Source organism: Patagioenas fasciata, chromosome 1, assembly GCF_037038585.1.
Source record: "Patagioenas fasciata isolate bPatFas1 chromosome 1, bPatFas1.hap1, whole genome shotgun sequence".
Classification (NCBI taxonomy): Eukaryota; Metazoa; Chordata; class Aves; order Columbiformes; family Columbidae; genus Patagioenas; species Patagioenas fasciata.
This window is the reverse complement of record NC_092520.1, coordinates 78,238,268-78,258,409: the sequence shown is the minus strand read 5'-3', so window position 1 is coordinate 78,258,409 and position 20,142 is coordinate 78,238,268.

Genomic DNA, 20,142 nt, shown 5'->3' with positions numbered 1-20,142 from the left:
TAACAAACTTTTTGTAGTAGCAGCCAATGCTTATTTCAAAGCATGGCTTGATGTGACAAAACACAAGAGGAACTTCGAACACAAAATGCTTAACTGTTTCATGCTAAAAACAGTAACAGCTTTAATGCCACAGAACACCAGTCAGTCAACAGAAGAATATTCAAACTTTCGCTAGTCCATTGTACAATAAAATAAAATAAAAAAGTGAAAATACGTTGTTACAGCACAATGACATTATATTACAAAAAAAAAAGTAATGCAAAATATGGTACGTGTCCTTATTTTAAACATTTTTCCCAAAAAAAAAAAAAAAGATAGAAAACAATCTCTGAATGAAAATTTCATCCCAAACAACATTTTAAAATTTGTTCAAGGAAAACTTTGCTAAATGCTTAGGCTTTGACAAAACTGTGGAAAGCTCTTCCTTTAGCATTTCTTGGACCAGTAGTTGCAATTGTTGTAATGACTGTGCCAAAAAAAGGGCTCTGAATTCACGCTTAACAATGATGTGCTGTTTCAAGAAAGCTCCTTAAAACACCTTGGAGAGTAACCTCCAGATTCCAGATGACTGTTTCATTGGTTCTCATGACTGGAGGAGGCAGTGCAACTCCCATCTTCCATCTGAAGGGAGGTGTAGCAGAGGGTTACAGGCTTTCATTCCCAAGCAGGGGCAATTCCCTGCTCAGAGCAGAGGCAGAGGTGGCTGGGAGAGGTTTCTTTAACAGGGGTTTGCAGGTGTCTATGGGATTGCAGGAAAGCCATCAGAAAGCAAAACGGCAGCAGAGACAAAACTTCTGGAGTTTGGTTCTGGATGAAAAAGTCTTGAAGCTGAGAGCAGACATTCCCTTTCCTTGTATTTCCCTGAGCTTAGCAAGTGCTCTTTGAGGAAAGTGCACTGAATCAGAGACACTCCTGACTCCACTAGCACTTTTCCTACTAACATGAGGCAGCCCCCTAGTTTTTGCTGACTTTTGAGATTAAAACGTACTAATGTCTTTCATAGTTCTAATAAAAGATTGTTTCCCTATAGGATCTCTCTTAATTGAGCACCTGCATACAAACCAAAGGGATCTGGATTTTGGTTTAGCCTTGAAAATAAGAAGCCTTGGACGTGATCCAGCCATTCAGTGAGGGAGCCTAATAACTGACAGTCTGGTCACAGCTGGCAGCCACAACAGTAGGGTTCCAAAATACGAGGGGAGGAGGGAGAGAAGGTATAAAATATACACTTTTTACAGCGTAGGTTCCCACTAAAATAACATATCTAGTTCCTAAGTTGTAAATTTCAGAACTGTGTGGTTAAAAGAGGTAAATCTGTATAATGCTAAGTAATTCCCACCTAATGCTGCCCTTCCAAGTAGAGTCATCTCAGAGTAAACCTTTTCTCTGCAGCAAAGATTGCTGACTTGTACCTTCACCAAGAGGTTTGAGGTTGGCAGAATCTGATCCTTACACACTTAAATTTTGACTCCCAGCAATGGCTATTTTGATAGAACACACTTTTTCAGTCTGCACAGAAGTTTAAAATTTTGAGAACTACCAACAAAGTGAATGGTAAGATGATAACGCCTAAGAAGTGCACAGGACCTTTCAGAAGTGTGAGTTGTGTTTCTCCAAGAGGTATTATGATGAGCCTTGTCTTTCTCTCCTCCCATTTTCTTGAATTTGTGCACATCCCTGAGATACCAAATCTCTGACTGGCTACTCAGAATGCTTCCTGAGTTGCATTAATAATATTGACCTTGAAAGGGTTATGAGAAAAGTACAAAAGCAATCTGAAGCTTTTATCAGGTGCAGTCATGGGGTTTATTTTAAAGTAACTGCTTAATATAGGCTCAGTTTCAAAGAGACTTATCAGCTGTTGGTTTTACTCAGTACGTAGTAGTAAAATCTTGCAATGTCTAAACCTCTTTCAGATGTTCATAAATGGTGTTATAGAAACTTGTGCTTTTTAAACAAATGTATCCATTCAAAAGATAAATGTACGAGATCTGCTGATAATCAGTGGAATGCTTCAGTCTGGCTTTTTGTACATACAAAAGTTTGTGTGTCTGGCCTTTCTCCCAAGTCATTTTTACTCCATCTGCTCGAGCCTAGATTATAACATTCCCCACACGAATACACAACAAAAAGCTTTACAGAGGTACACATCTGAAAGTTTCACTATTACAAGAAGAGTTAGTCTGTTGAAAATTGGGTCCAGGGATAGTAAGCGAGACACAAGAATCATTTCAGGTACATTGTCTTCCCTTGGATTTCTCCTGTCTATTTTTATAGTGCATGAACAGATTTTGCCTTTTTTTAAAAAAAAAAAAAAAAAAAAATCCTTTGTTTTTGGTAAAGAGTCTCACCACACTTTGGATGTGTGTGAAATGATAAGACAAATCCACAAAATGGGATTTTCGGATTGAAATGAGGAGAGGAAAAACATTATTTAGGTTTCTTGCTGGCTTCGTGAAGACAGAACTGTGCTTTCTTTCTAATCTTTCTTTCTAGTCTAAAAATTTCATGCATTAGGTGTACAGTAATTGCCACAGGCTTTGATAGATAAATATCCATCCCTTATCACATTATATCTTAGGAAGAAGTCTGAAAGTGGACAGAAGTTTTTGGATTTTAGCTAAAATGAAAGATTTATCCTAAAATCCAGATCCATCCACGATGAAAAAAAAATGGTTTAGTCCTTGCAAATGTTCCAGAGACTAGTTATAGTAACAAAAACCATAAAATAGAAAAATAGTGGGTGATGGAAAGGCCAGAATAGGGCTGTCAAATTTTAAATTTTAACATATGGACTGCTCACTCCCTGCTCTGGTTGCTAGTCATTCCCAGATGGTGTCTTTAGTGAGTGATGGTGAGGGGAAAGGAGCAGGTGGCAATGGCTTTTTTTTTGTTGTTTTTTTACATATATCAAATTAAAATTCTGTGTTCTACATTTAAAAAAAAAAAAAAGAGAGAGAAAATAATACACGACGTGGGGAAAAGGTAGTGCTAAATAGGAATTTGAGGCTGAAATTAAGGATATCCTATTGTTATGGGCTGATGACTCAGGGCGAGAATTTGGATCCAGATCTAAAATTCCTGATAAACGGTGAATAATAGTTTTCCTGTAGGGCCTTGTTCAGCCTGCAGTATGGCAGGTCTCAGCAATTGCAGGAAGAAGCTGCTCACCAGAAATGAGGTAGTTTCTCCTTTGGTGTGCAGTGCATCAGAACTTTCAAACACATGCTTAAAGATAGGTTTGGATACACGTCTAAATGTGTTTGTTTAGATGGAAACCTTATGCCAAAGAGATAGGGCTTGCGGTTTTAGTGCTGAACACTTGAGTTTATGATGTCAGGGATGATACTGATCTCTTTAAGCCTAAGGATATTTTCTGCAAGAGGTTTCTTCTTATGAGAAACATCCTTTCTCTTCTCTTTGTTAACGCTTTGTTGATGACTAACACTGGAGTGTGCCATGTCCTCCTAGTTTAGAGAGTGAATACCCCTCCAGGTGCTGACTCCAGCCTTTTAATTACAGTTAGCCCAATTACTCCTTCATGTCTGGCAGTAAGAGTTCCTGCTCCGTGGTACATCTCCATTCTCGCTCATGTTTGTGTCTAGCTGTGTTGCTAGTTTGCAAGTTTCTTTCCAGAATATAAGTAATATTTCTTTATGTAATATAACAATCTTAAAACATGTTTTATTTTCTCATCATTTCCAGTAACAACCTAGCTGTTTTACTCAGTCTTTCTAATCTAGCTGATTGAAAATCTGACCTTATAATTAAAAGAGAAAAAAGAGAGAAAATTACCTGTGTGATTCTGTGACAGACATAGCTTCTTACTGTGTAAAACCCAGTAAATATATGAACCGGATCAGTACTTCTTTTGTTATTGTTAGAAGTCCTGGATGCCATGTCTGCCTTTAATCTGCCAGTTTTGCGAGTAAAATCTCTCACCTAGACCAGAGCTGAGGAGAACAGTAAGGTATTAAAAAGGAGGTCATAAAGGGAAGAGTTAAATTTCTATTAGAAAATCATAGGACTTAAAGTGTTCTTTTTTTTTGCTAGTCTGGACAAGACTCAATGGCACAATTAAAAACACTGAAATGAATCTCAGAGGTTTGTAAAAACCAGCATTGCATAATATATCTCATGATCATCCTAAATCACTCTCATGCAATGGGTAAAAGCCCTATCTCTTTTGAATCCAAGGCAGCTTAAAGGGAGTATTGATTTTCCCTTTACTGAGAAATGAGAATCACATATTAGGAACGAAAGCTGCAGACACAATATAATGACCTTTCTCCTTGGCTTCTGTTTTCTAACACAAACAGAATCATTTTCATTGCTAGAGTGGATATTAAACAGTAAATCTTGTAGCAATGTATTTGCAAGTGTCTGTGCTTGTTTTATCCAATTAGCATACTTATCACAAGAGCAAAAAAATGAGTAGATAAGGCTTTTAATTTCTGGAGATATCAGTTCCATCCACAAAAACATTGAAAAGTCTCCAGCTGGAGGTCTATTCCATCTGTCTCAGTACTGGAGGGAGGAGGGGTGCTTTCTCCCTGTGATTTTAATGCTGATGCATGATTTAGAGTAAATGAGTGATTTCACTGAGACCAGAGGACCTTGGCTGACCTCTATTTTATTCTATACATGTTTTTGTAGCACAGCCCCACATATACTTATCTATTAAATGGTGTTCCAGGTCACAGACACGTCACCATTCTATTTACTGCTTTAATTATACAGAACTTAAGACAAACTTATCAATACCTGACACATTACCTTAAGGGAAAATATCCTAACCACGAAACAGCATATAAACCTACCTCAAACAAAAGCTTAAGTTTAGAACAAAGCCACTAAAGGCAGGTTTTGCTTTTATACCTACTGTGTTTCCATCTAATCACATTTCATGAGAGTGTCTGGAATGATGAGTTGAAGCTGCATGTACTTCCAACTTTTTGATATTTATTTCCTTTCCCCCTGATTTAAGCTAACTGCAACTTCCCCCCTGGTTATCAGTTCTTTTCACTTAAAGCTGCTCCTGAATCAGCAATGTGTGAGTGTGTGTGAAATGACATCCTTGACTTGTTTTTTCTGCTGCTGGAGAAAAATATGGTGGAATTCTCATGATAGAATATTTGAAATGCAACTCAGTTTAACAACCCACTTAGTCCAGTTGCAAGTCAGAGTTGTGGCAAGAGAAGAAAAAGTAGACGGATGAAACCTGGAAGCATTGCAACTCATTGTGCCCCTTACTTCTGTGTTGTTTATAAGCTTGTAAGCAAGCCCTTGTTTTTGAAAGTCCACCACACTGGTGGTAAAAAACACAGTGGCTGGTAATTCGAATTAATTTGAATAAGATGATTTAGAATCCTTGTTGACATCTTCAGTGCTTCAGATGGATAAATACACAGGAACAGCAGATGTCTGGTAACTTTGAATGAGGAATTTCTTTAGAATAGGAAAAAAGGAATTTGTTGTAAGCAATTTTGTTATTCTTTGTTACTGTTCACTGTGCTGAAGAGCTTTTGACTATGATCTTGGTTTCCTAATATGAATCTGATAATTGGCCAGAATAGAGAACCAGTTAGTTCTGAGTATCTTTTTCTTCTGGAGTATTTAATCTTCACCATGCAGGTATCTGCTCAGGCCAAGAAGAGTTTTCACCCCTCTGAAGAGTCTTGTCTTTTACCAGATACTGCTTGGGTGGTTTACCAGTCCAAGTGAGCTGAAGACCACCTGCTTGATACTCTGCTACATACATTGATTTTTTTCTGTTGTTAGAAATTTTTTTTCTTGTTCAGTTTTATTAGATCTGTGAATTACACTTCCAGATGAGGTAATTAATAATAATTCTGAGGTCGGAAAACTGCAAAATTCCTGGACAGTTGGGGATTTATTTAAGGCACAAGTACATCCCAGTTGCAGGTGATCTTCCTTTGGTGTACACGTCAACAGAGACAAGGATTCAGTCATAACTTACATGTAACTTTGACATGTCATGTGAGTTCCAGTTCATCGTCTTTTGGGGTACACAGATTTCTATTAACATAAGTTACTTTTCTAGCTTATTCCATTATATATGTAATAGATTTGATATGACGTGCCCAAAGTATAGTATTTCTAATGTTTGTAATTTGCACAAACTGTCACCCCAAATATGTATAAAGGATTGTATCAGGAAACATACTTTCATTTCTTTATGAGTAGGTGTCTGGATCTAGTAAAAATAAACATATAGAAATCTAAAGAATATACAAAATAACCAGTAAAAGGTTACTAAGTATGTTTTATTTCTCTGTGCATTTTCTTCAAGGGCCTAACATGTAATAGGCTGGAAAGTTCATGATTCTTGATTGACTTCCCAGTGACGTTATTTGTTTTCACATATTGAGACAGCTGCATATTTGGAAAAAAACGTAGTGGATTAGAAATGGGAATGTGGTCACTAAACTTTATAGATTATTTCATCTATCTTGTGTGACTGGGCTTGCTAACTCTTGCTGCAATATTGCCTTACTCTTTTTTCCTTTCCCAAACAAGTGTATTTTGGTGATTTCGTGACCTAGTCCATAGATACCTGAGAACGAATGTTGAGAAAAAGTGTCCAGTAGCCTGATACAGCCACTCAGAAAGTGAAGTCTAAGACAGCAGTAAAAGCAGATTACAGAGTCTTAGGCTGAGAAAGTCATGGAAAGAACAAACTGGGTATACCTAATGGTATCCAGGCAAAATGATGATTATTCCCTCAACTGGGAGAAGAATTAGGAAGGTTACCTTTGTCAACAAAAGTATTTGGGAGAAGCTTTAGGAAAAGCTCCCCATGAATGGAACCTGAAATAAAAAGGAAGAGAAGTGTGGGGAGAGGAAACATAAACTCAGATCACAAAAGCTCACATGGGACAAAAGTAGCATGTGCAATGTGGGAGGTTATGGGAGAACTTGCAAAATCCTCTCTAGCTAGGGGGCTGTAGCTTGAGCCAAGCTGCAAGGGGTTGGCTGATTTGAGCCAGTAAAGCGAATGAAAGAGCCTTGGGGCCAGATCAACAGGGAAGGAACAAAGCTGATGCTGCTTGATTACCTGGGCCTGCGGCACAGACTCTCAGGAGGGAATTCCCCTTTGGCTTCAAGGGGAATATAGCATTGCTGTGTGATCCTGGAGGGACTGGTATGCCGTTTTTGTTAGATAGGCCTATCCACCTACTTTCAATGGAAGCTGAGGCAATGAACCTACTGCTAAAGTTGAATAAATTCAGATTCATTTTAATTGCAAGTTCAGCCATGTTTCTTTTTTTTTTTTTTTTTGGGGGGGGGGGCGTTTCCTGTTTTTTTTGGTCTGCCACCATCTCATGATTATCAATTCTAAGCCTTAAAAATCACATTGGTTACAGACATAATTTGTCTTTAATTATCTATTTGTTTATTACAGTGCCTTTTAGTCCTGTTACTAGTAGATAGTATCCATTAGTACAGAATGGTAAATGCAAATGAGGATGGAAACTTGTCACAGTACTCAATATGACAATTACATCAGAATGCCATCATAATTCACAGCACAAGTGGTGTAGCTGAGGTCAGAAGAAACTTGCCCTCTGTCCCTGTAAAATCCACAATTAGAGAATACATTTTTTGGGGTTTGTACCTTCTTCCTAAAGGTCTTGTGTATACCATTGGTAGAAGAGCAAAACTTGGTATTATTCTGCTGTCTTCTTCAACATGGTAGTCCCTGTGCTGATTATTTTAACAGCTAATATTAGGAATAGTTGATTTCTACAGCTACTTTGTGGCACAAAAACCTCGGCCTTTATTTGTTCTCTGTTGTTCTTGTTCCATTAGGACATCCATCACTTTTTTAGATCTCTCAGGAGGAAGCTCAACACTGTGTCCATTGGTTACATTTCCTGTTTTAGTATTTTCTGTCAACACAAAACAACAATATCGAGGTATATTACAGGAAGATTTACATTGCAGAGCTGACTAATATAATTCAAGATAATGAGCTCCCATTAACTGTTTGGAAAGCTAAGTCTGCCTGAAGCGCAGGTTATATTAGAACTTCTAAGACATTCAGCTTTTCTCTGACAAAGGGCAGATAGGAGTAAGACATTTTTCAGAAAGTACAGAACCCTTGGAATGATATAAAAGATAGTTTTCTGCTATTTTTGGATAAGCAATGAAACAGCCCTTAGTCTGCCATTACTGGATGCTTTTGAAGATTGTACTTACCTTGCCATTAACAGCATAACATGTGGGAGTGATGGATAATTTGTTGTGGTTAAAGCTGAGTGTAGCTATGTTTACAGTAATCAAGTGAATGTCATCCATTTTGAGAAAAAGCATAACACTTGGGGTTTTTTAATTAAGGTACCAAGATGAGTGTTTGTACTTGTCTTACTTTTAATAGCAAAACATGAGATACCAGCGGATAATTTGTTACTGTTGTTAAAATTGTCAACATTTACCTTCAAGGAATATTGTACATAAGCCACCTTAACTCATTTCATTGTGAATACTCGGTAAGCTGCACTGCATAGTGTGTTTGTTTTTCTGTTGATGTGAGCACTTGTGAGGCCACACAGATGGGTGACACAGGGTATCCAGCAGAGGTCAAGACAAGACAAAAATTCCCTGTGAACTTATAATGAAAGATCACATCTGCTTCCAGGGGCTGAATTGAGGTTGCACAGAAAATCTTGGGTTCAGTTCCAGGAGATTGTGCTCTGCAGACCCTTGCTGCTCTGCTTATCTTCCCTTTTGCTGCAGTTTTCCTTCTTTTAGATCTCCTGTTTCTGTCCTGTCCCTCTTTCCCTTGTCTTTTCATGATCTTTGCTCTTTCTCCAGTGCTCTCCTGTTTGCACTCGTTCCCCCATCTCTGGTGCCCTATTGGCTGTCCTCAGTCCCCTGAGAGACTGCGGCTTGCCTTAGGGAGGTTCAATCCTTGCAGAATCTGCAAAAATCACCAAAGGTAGTGCATTATCCTCCCTTAAATCACTCATTCAGATCTACCTGCTTTGACATACCTACAAAACACTCAGCAGTTGGGTGCCGTATCTGCAGAGAGTGTCATTCATCTGCTGTTTGGAAAAGTCTCACTGTTCCCTGTCATCCTTTCACTTCATTGTATCTCCTTCTTGCCTCTGATCATTAAGCTAATTATGAACTCTCTCGGGCACAAAAAGTCTCTTTGTTATGTAGTGCCTGGCAGGAGCAGCACTGCAGCAACACAGATGATGGTAGTGCTTTAAAATGCTTGCCACCATCACAAACAGGTAATCTTAAAAGCCCAGGGATGAGCACCTCAGGAACGGAGCTCCAGAGCAGTTATTACTTGTCATACTACATTTCATCACTTTCTGAAACCTACCTTCCCTAGAGTAATTCACCAAAATCATCTTTCAGTCTGGTTCCTCAATACCTTCAAGGGGAATGAGGCCAGGAACTCATCCTGAATCACTCCCATAGTTGTTTAAGCTTGTAAAAATGGATCTACTCCTTGTTGTCTCACATGTAGTCCTTAAGTACACATAGAAACACCAAGTAGAAAAAGCTGAGTTTCTCGGATGGTTTTGTTTTGTTGGTGATTCCAAAATATAACTGATGAAAATTAGATTTTAAGAAGCAGTGGAGTACCTGTACATAAGTCTCAGCCTTATTTAAATTTGTCTTTGCTTTTCACTGATAACCACATTAATAATAAATAAATTTGAAATTTCATATTCTGTTTTCATCCAAACAAACTAAGAAGGGCTGGATTCCACAATCATTACTTTAAATACTATAAAATAACTGCATTTTTTAATGTTCTATTCTTACTTTCTATTGTTTTATGTATTTTACTTGTTACTCTGTGTTGCACTCCCTGAGGGCCATGAATGTTCTGGTAAAATTGGATAACTCATAGTGTGAATAGTAGCTTTTTTACTCTTGGGATTCAGTTTTATTCCTTTATTGAGCATGCACATAGGCACACCACAGAATCAATCACAGTATTTTATGTTTTATTTTCATTGTATTAATTACATTCAAAAGCATGCTGCCAATCAGATTGCTATAATTTTTTATGCTGTGTGTTTTGGAATATCTACATGCAGTGACTTAGATGACTTAAAATACATGTGATACTTGTGAAAAAAAACAGCAAATGCAAAGAATTAGTCTTTTATTTAGTGCTGTGATTTAAAAAAATTGGGGTTCTTCTGGAACAGAGTTAATTTATACAGCATTAACACCTAGAGAAAAGTTAGATATGTATCTGAAGTTCTAGGTATCTGCTGCAGTTAGGTATTATGCTACTTACAATGTATGTAAAAGAACACATCTTTCCCAAATTCTTCACTCCTGTATATGCTGTAATTTCAACAGTGGGCAAAAGAGATGGAGCTGGAGGGGAAGGATGAGATCCATTTACGAGGCAGGATTTTATCAGTGTAATTAAAGCTTCTTTTGGATTTAAAAAAGTAAACTAATTTTTCTGGAATTAAGTTCCATCTCAAAACTTGCAACCACCTTGGACATGGCAGGTCTGCAAAATGGTCCAAGCTCAAGTCGATATACCACTCATTTCCCCTTTTCCTGAAAGCCAAGGGGGCGGGCACGGTGTGTATGTGAGGGGGGTGCTAAGTCAATAACATTTAGATAGTTCTTCACCTGGCCAGATGCAGGTGGGTTCTGAAAATAATGAAGAAACTGTATCCAGCGGTTCTACACAAATATGTAAGCATCAAGAATTGCAGTTTTCCGGCTTTTTAAGACTACTTTATCTGTGGAAGAGACTACTCTGGGAACTGAAATGACATTTTTTTAAAACATTTGATTTCACATCATTCAGAACACTGAATCCAACAGAAAAAAAAGAACATTGTCTAACAAAAGTCCACACACCCCAGTCTCTGAAACCACCCTGTTCCACACACTCCTGCCGCTGTGCTCTGGCTGTACCGAAGCACCTTTGCCAGCAGCCACCCCGTCAACCCCCTGCTCGCCCTCCCAGAGCGTGTCCTGGCCAGCACCGGCAGTCCACTAGTGACAGCTGCCAGTTCAGGGCAGCTCCTCTCCCTTTCTTTAATCGCTGTGACATGTTCAGGAGCGCTGTGTGCCAAAGCATGTATTACACGGAGCAATTTTTCCCAGTTCCATATGCCTTGGCACATCTCCATCCAGAAATGAACACCTCTTGCACCGCAGCTGGATGGTTCGAATGTGGACAGGTTTGAACAGCATTTGAAACTGGAACTGTTCATGGAAAGTTCAATGCTTTCAAGCCATGCAGAAAGCACTTTCTCCTTTCTCTGATGACCTAGATGTCAGTAGTTCGTGTTGTACGAGAGCATCTTATAGCACAGTATTAAGAACACAAATTTCCAATTTTTTAAGTATTATTCAGGTCTAGAGGGTCACTGGTGCATACATCAAAAGAAGTTTGCATTAAAACAAATAAAAACCTAGAAGAAAATTACTACTTTTAATTCATCAGTCTGATTTCACGCTCATTTCTTTAAGAAATAAAAAAAAGAGATTTAGATTTGTGGCTAAGTATGTGGGTTCCAAGGCTTTTAAAATTTTGATTCTGTTCTGTTTGGTGATCACCAAAACTCTTAACTCCTGGTGCCTAGGTGGTCATTTCTGCACTCTTTGCCATTCAGGTGTGCCCACAAACCTTTAAATCTGCTTGTGAGCATACTGAATTTAATAGAAATATAAATATTTTCTCAGTCATCACTTGCTAAAAATCTGGTGTTAATGGGTGAAAAGAAAAAAATAATCTACCTGAACAACTCTTATAAAAACTGAGCAAAAGACAGCTATGAACCTGTGAGGACAGAAGAGCGGACCTGCTGTAGCCAGCAGGTTTGCAAATAGACACCTCTTTTATTTACTCTGCTATAATGTTCACTTTCTGTTTTTTCTTTGGGAATAGCCCACTGAAAGAGAGAGTCTATTTGCAGGAATATTTACAGAAATGACTTTTACAGAAAATACTGCAAAAATATTTGCAGGTAGCAAATTTTAGACTTGGGGTTTTGACCACTTGTAAGCAGAGCTGTATCCTAGATGTTGTTTTCATCCAGCCAGGGAACAGATACTCCCACTTGAGAGATGTTTTTCATTACTTTGAGGATGTGATACTCAAAGAGCACTTGCAGGTTTAAGGGTCAGAAATTGTCCCTGCCTAGAAACACCCTGACAGTGTTAAAGGAACTTCAGTGACTTTTATCTGCTTCTTACATCTTCAAGGAATGCATAGCCCCGAACAAGAAAATACGTCTGGATGTCTAGATAATTTTCTACCTATTTAATAAAAAAAATAGTCTCTGCTGCATTTGGATCTCACGTGAAGAGTCTGAATAGCTAGAATTATCTGCACAAATGATGCAGCAACTTTTTAAATTTTTAAAATAATATATCAATATATAACATATATTGTCTCAATTTTAACATTTTGTAATTTTAAAATAAGTTTCAAAACATTTTTAAATAATATACAATAAGATCTGACATAGACTCAAGGAAAGTGTTAAGTTGTTCTGATTTTTTTTTTTTTATGTAGCTCTTAAAATTAGTTAGCATTTATAGTCTTACACTTACGAATGAAATTGTTAAAAATCAATTTAAAGCTCCTTTCCTGAGACCTTGCAAGCCGTATTTCAGAGCCTTTCCACATCTGAGTTATATAATCCCTGTAAACAGGAGATTTAAAAAGGAAAAGGTAACAGACCTGTACATAGCACCTTCAGTTGCCATGGTAAGATGCTGCCTTTCTCTTTCACTTTTATTCCCCCTTGTTATCATCCCTAATTCAGTCTGTTTGTTTGTTTGTTTCCAGCTGCTGTTTTGGTTAATTCTTTCAATTTGCTCCAGTCTCAGTCTTAACATTTTCCATTGCCATGGCTCTGCAGGCATACGATGGTCCCTCAAAGCTCTAAAGGCTCTGGAGATACCACATGTAACATTGCACTCAGACGGCAATGCAGCTTTTTCAGTATATGTAGTAATAGGATATGATTATATGGATTTACACAGAGAAGAGATGGAAAATGCTTGGTGAATGTCCATAATAACACTAGCCCACGTACAATGATACAGCTGGGCAACAATGGGAGAATCATCAGCAGGAAGACACTGGGCTGAAGGTGTATCTTAAGAAAATTTAAAAAAAAAAATAATAAAAAAAAAAGGATAAGAAAGGTAAGGCAGTTGGGAGAGAAAAGTATCGCTCCTATTCCTCTTCAGCCTTGGGAATTGTTAACTTGCTGTTGTTGAATTCTCAGGATGGAACAAGCTCTTTGTATGAATTCCCAGTTCCTGAGCAGCAGCAAGATGGCTGTGGCTCTTTGTCTCACAGTCCTTTCATTTTCACTAGCACAAGCAGCAGCACAAGATCAGAGGTACCAGCAGGCAGCCAGCTTAAGGCTGGCAAACATCTTTTTATTGCTAAGGGTAAGCTGCTTGTTGCATGCCAAAAATTGAAACAATATTTGACAAGAAAAGAGCAAAGGTGTATTATAAAAAATAATCACAAAAATATAAAAAATACATTTTCTAGTGGAAAATTTCAAGCTGAATTTTACAGTACAATATTGCTTTGTTTTTTAATTGATTTTTTCATGTCCTGAAGTTAGCAAACAACATTTACAGATATGAAATGAAAACCCTGAGATCTAACCTAGCACAATGTTAGTTGGGATTTATGTTTTTCAACCCGATCCTGAGGTGGTCTGTGTCCAAGTTTTCTATTAACCAAATGGCCAAAGTTCACAAGGGTCTTGGTTTTCTGAGAATTCATTTTGGTCCATATTTGACCCTACTTGATTTTATTTCTATTTTCAGACGGCTACAATAAGTCTGTACAGCTGATAGAGTCAAGCTACATTTATTATCAGTCTCAGTTATCAGTTCACAGCGGGGACAGCTCAGTGGTTGCTGGCTGAAACATAAGCCTCAAGTATGGGTTTTATTTTTCCTTTTTTTCTCTCTAGCTCAAAGGAAAATCAAATTGTGCCTCTTTCTAGCTCATTTCTTCCTAGGTCAGTTGCAGATTTAACTGTGTTTCTGCCTGCCAAAGGGGATGATGGAAGTTAAAGGTGGCATCTCTCACAGTAGATTCTGATGCCATGCATGTTCAAAAATTTTGTAGGATTTCTGCCAGGATATGGGTAGTTAGTCTCTGTCTTGTTTGAGTACTTATTTAGATTTAAAAGTGTTATCTGTTGAATTCTCCTTTTCTCAAATGATTTTGTTACAATGAGATACAGTACCCTTTTTATTCCCAGACCTATGCTGTTCTCAGATACTGAACAGCTGGTATATTTTCTCTCTGAAATGGGTGAAGTGTTTTCTTCATTTACAAAATTGTAAAAGCCTGTGGACTGCTAAGATGAAATGCGATGTAGAAGTACAGCACACTGTAAAAATAACAAAGAAGAGTGAGCACCTTTTAAGTTCTCTTTAAACTCAAGGCTTCCTTGTGTGCTCTGAACCTGCAAGTGCTATTGATTGGGAGATCAAGGTGCTGAGTCTGTCTGTGATTAAGCACTTTGTATTTACTGGTGTCCCACCAGCTAATCAATTCTCCTTACCCTCCACATTCAATCCTATTGCCCATTAGGGCTATTACACTTCACAGGCTTGTGTCATCATTTAAATAATAGCCAGTCCAGTCTAAGGACTGTCCTAAGTGTGTGCTGACTTTGGTAACCACAAAGCACCACCTTAGCACAGAAGAAAAATCCAATAGCATTCCCTAATAATTTAATTTCTTAAAATTAGAAAGGCTAAAAGATTAGATCACAATTCCATTCCTGAAGCGTTCTCATAAATTATTGCTGAATACTCAAGTATACTCACTGGAGTCAGCATCTGATTTTGTCCCAAAGACTGATTTCTCTTATATCTCTTATTTATCAATAGCTGTCCTCGCTTCAAGGGAAAATAGACGTGGCTACACTAAAACTCAATTTCAAAACAGGTGAGGGAGTTATAACTTGCAAGGGACCTGTAGGGTTTAATTCAGCATGAGACCTGGTGTCTGTGCTTTTCAAAGAAGGGCTCCCAGCTCTTATATTATCTTGCTGCTGGCTGATTCTGATATTCAGAAGTAACTGAGTCAAATTAATCTCTGAGCTTAGTTGTTCTTTTTTCATTTAAGGCTTGAACAGGATGTCAGGCATGGATTGCCGATTTATGAATGACCTTCTGGTGGGGCTGAGGTGTACTGCTAATAATGCCTACAGAATTCAAAGGTGTTGCTGAATAGACCTTGACACTTTTACTGAGCCCAGTAGCCATCAGTATTGAAATTGCTAGGATGTGGGCAGGGAGAGGGCTTCAAGAAAAGGCCATGCAGAAGGAAAGTGAGTGGCTTATTCACTGGTAAACATGGGTAGGTGCCATAAGGGCAACCACGAGCCTGCTTCCTCCTCTGCCTCTGCTGGAACCTGGGAAAAAAGAGAAACCTTCTGCTACCATAAGTCAGGGGTTGCTTCAGTTAGAGAGGCAGGGAGGAGCAGCAATTCCCAGCAAGGTAGCAAGCCCATCTGTTCTAGGTTAATTTGTTTTATTCTTGGCCTCGGGACAACAATTTTTGCTACTCTGGTGAAAAGCCTCTAACTGGGTACAGAGGTTTAGTTCTTTCTATATAGCAATCTCTCACTGTTGAAGCCAGTTGGAGATGAGGTGTGCAGCTGAGCTTTAATCATCACTGAAGCTCGAGGTAGCACAGGGGGGCAAATTGGCAGAAAAGCAACCACTAATTCAGCAATTCTAGATCTGAAATTAACAGCAACTTAGCTAGATGATACCTTGTGCTTAGTTGAATGGGCAGATCAGTGAGATGAGAGGGGATGAAGCTCTGTGATTGCTTTGTACTTTTTTTTTTTTATTTTTACTTTTTGTGCTTTTTACACAGGTTCCTTTCAGAATGGTAAAAAATTGCACATTGCAGTGATTTGGTGGACTGAAATTTAATAACACAGGATATAAGATTGGATATTTATTTTCCTGGGTTTGGTGTGTGGGACAGATACAAATTGTTCTGAAATTTTACAGTGGAATTCTAGGCTTTGACCTCAATCTTTGTTTCTGACACCACCTAGTAGAAGAATTACAGCATAAGTTCAAAGGAAAATGAGGGACTAGGGCATTTCATGGCATCTGTTTCACCTAAGTGACCTGTTTTGGCCACCAGTCTAGCATATGAATGATCATATGTGAGGTATCTGTTAAGGTAGAAGATACTGGCTATATTTTTCAGTTTATACATGTTTTGGGCATATAATACTACTGGTGGCGTTCACAATTATGTTCAAAACAAGTGCTTACTGTTTGCTCTACTCTATCATACATGGTTTCTAAAATTTGTTCAAAATGAATCTCTTCCTTTTAAGTTCATCTCTAATGTCTGAGAGCTTCCAAGTCAAAGTCCAAATATTCTTCAAATGTAAGTCAAGTGTCATTCATATAAAGAGTTTCTTGCTGTCCTTTGAGATATTTAAGTACTAGCCTGAAATAGCTACATTTCTCTTTTAGCATATAGAAAGAAAACACAAGCAGCATAGCTTTTTTTTTTCTCTTTATGTAACTGAATTTATTAAGCCCTTGATCACGAATCACATGTGCGTTCAGGTTGCAGGTGTTTACCCTTGGATGTGCCTAAGAAAACATGTGGTCAGACAGCTCCCACTAGAAAAGGGTGTCATGAATGAATTACTTCAGTAACTAAAAAAATATATTCTCCTGAAATGAACCTCAGAACAACCAGTAAAAACTGGATGAGAACTTCCCTGTGCAAAAAAAGTCTTTCTCATAGCGAAGTCATGTTCTCTATTGAACTATAAGTAACAGACGCCTCTGGAAATAAACATATTGGGCAGAATGCCACAAGACATTACTAAGATCTTCAGCCCACAAAAGGACTTGCATTAATTATTTTTCCCTGCTCAGGTCATACATACTGTGGTATATAAGATGCAACATGAGGACACTGAGCTGAAAATTCCGCTGCCATCAGAATTGTATTGTCTTTAGGAAAACAGGCGGTTGGTTTGTGTTTTGACATCCAGTTGATTCAGAGTGTCATACTTCAAACAGATGTTGAAACAACTCCTTCAAATATTTTATTGTATTTAAGTACATTGTCAAGGAGCAAAATTATTTATTAAAGCCTGATTTTTAAATCTTTTTTTTTTTCAGCAAGTGCCTTACTGTTTGATGAAGAAGCACTTCTAAAGTATAAGGTGACAATAATTTGGGTATGTTAATTTGTTGATGAGGTTCAACTTACCACCAGAATCAAGCCAGAAAATCACAGAATCATCTTTGAATTCAGGTGCAGAGGGTCAGACTTGATCTGACCTGTCAGCCTGAACAATTTTTTGCTGTATAGATCAACCTAGATAGCCTAACTGACTTAGACCACGTGCTTCTCCATTTGCAGTCTCCTTTTTAAAGGGTATTTATTTGTTTCAGTGGGATTTCATTTTACATTTTAAAAATCCTTTGATTTTGTCTTTCTAAAAAAACCTGCAGAAGATCTGACAGAGGAGAGCTCTTGTGTCACTTTCTTGTTAGCAGATAGTTGAAGAAAATGGTTCTGGTTTCTCCTAAACTGCGCAGGGAACGGATTCCACCTACATGCCTTTCAGCATCCAAGTCATATATTAGTCCCTATTCCCATCTACATGTAGTTATGCTTCTCTGGCAGTATTTTAACTTATTTTTCCAGTGAGTTCTGAGAAGTTGCTGCAGCTCTAACACCCTGTACTACAGCTTAGGCAAAAATCTATTTTATGACAATTAAAATCTATGCTTAATCAATCAGAACTGATAATGCTGTCCAGTGACTTGGGCAGCAGGAATAAGTAAGGGGCAAGGGGTGGAAGTAAATACTGTAAGAAGCAAGACATCAAATTCAGAAGGAAAACATATGCTCATGTGGTAGTGACTGCTTCTCTCAACTCTGGTTGCGACTCAGTGCACTGTGGAAAACTCTGCACTGAACAGTAAAATACTAAACAGTATTTCCTCAGTTTTTCTCAGAATAAGTTCTTTCACTCTGTCCTATGCCAAAAGATTGAAAGTAGTGTCTGAAATAAAATATTCAAGAAGATGTAATCTGATTTTTTTTTTAGTGATACACCAAACCTGACAGATTTAGCTAAAACCTTGAAGTTCTGCATAACTTCAAAGAAATCTGTTCAGACTTCTTCAAACTATTTAGACATTGTTTAAAGTCTACATCTTAATTAAAGTATTCCTGCTCTGGAACATATGGTTTTGCAACTAATGTCTGAAACACTGGAACGACGGGACAGAGAATAAATACATGAAAATACAATTGAAATTCTCATGTGTTTGTTACCTGAAGCCAAGGAATAGAACAGGAATAAACAGTCACATTGTAAAGTAGAGAACTCCAATGCTTGCAGCTTAGTATAGAAATATCAAAGGTTTGCAATTAAAACCAAGCATTTTTGTGAAGTTAGCACCATGCATGAGGAATTGTTGAGAGGAAAAAACCACCTCATCCTAAAGAAGAGTGTCCAAATAACAAGGAAAACTATACAAAGAAAGCTCTGAATCTGTGATCATTAATGCAAAATAATTGGACTCAAGCTGAAGGGAAAAGACAGAAAACTGAGAGAAAATGTAGGGGGTTATCATACTGCAAAAGTATTACAAAAAGAAAAAAAAAGTGGAGGGACACATGACAGTGAAAGATGCATACATATGGGTTTCCCTGTGAGAAACCACAGCATTTTCATTCCTAATGCTGTAGCAATCTCAGGGGGGTTCTTGTAGAAAGAGTTCATAAAAGTTGACACAAAAATGTCATTTGTTGCTGGGCAGCAGAGTAACTCAGACTATGGATGTATTTGATCACAAAGCAACACAGTTTGAGGAAGGACCCTGTCTAGCATTCCATCTGATTAAAAAGGTTGTGTCTAAGAAATAAATACCTAAAAATTAAGCTGACCCCTGTACTGGAGACCCCAAGGACAGAATGACACTGATTCTAGTCGAGACTCTGCAAAAAAGACCGTCAACCATATAGAGAAGAGGGAGAAGATAGGAAGGATCACCAGGTTCATAGGAATGGCACAATGTAATCAAGCTTTATCTGACATAATAGCTGCAGCTACAAACATCTCAACAAAGTAACTCTCCTCATAACAATATTTACTTGTACAAGTGCTGTGCCTTTTCCTTCAAAACACAGTCCCTTAACACGATGGGAGAGTGATTTATATTGCAGTACCCTTCGCTCACCACCCTGTCTAAAGGCACAGTCAGGGTGCTGGGCTATTACGGTAATGCTGATATTAAATGAGCAAAAAATTTTCATCAAATACTTTGTCTGCAATATCTTTTAACTGAGAATAAGCAGAAAGCACTATGTAAGAGCAAATTTGACCAAATCAGATTCAACAGTTTCTGCTTTAAGAGCTCTAATTAAGTGTAGCACTTGAGCAGCATAGAACACTTGGTCAACCTCCTCCTGACCAGGTCCTCTCCCACAGTCTTGCTGTCGGTCCTTCCAATCTGTGCTGCCCTTGCCATGGTATAAGACTCATGATTTCTCAAGGTGCTAGTTTTAAGACCTCTAATATTTTTAATTCAGATGTTTGAGAATTTTTACTCTGGAGACACTACAGAACTTGTCTGTACTGTAAGGCTGGTTCTTCTTAGGATTAAGAGAGCTTACTAGGACTGATGGTGCAATTATAGCAGAGAAAAGGTACTTGAATTTAATATAAACTGTCTTGTGCACCAAAACCTGGTGGTAATCCACAGTTTGACACTTATGTAATACAGACGTGTAACAGGGGCACATGGGTGCTTCCATCATGGATATTGTTCAGTTTGGTATGTGTCAAACAGTAGGATAATGTGTGAAACTCCATTTCATAAGGATAACTTTGTTGATATCCATTTTAGATGTATCACCTTTAAAACCCTTAAACTTGAAGCCTCCAAAGGCAGCTAGATGTGGTGACTATTTAGGAGTGAAGTCAAGCTGAAAAGCTTGTGCATGGAAGTATAATTTGTATCCTTCTTGGAGGAGAATAGAGCCTTCTGCCACAGCCACTGCATGGGGTTGCACTGATGGAGTCAGCTCTAGCCCTTCTGGGAGGAAGTACCAAGGAAGAT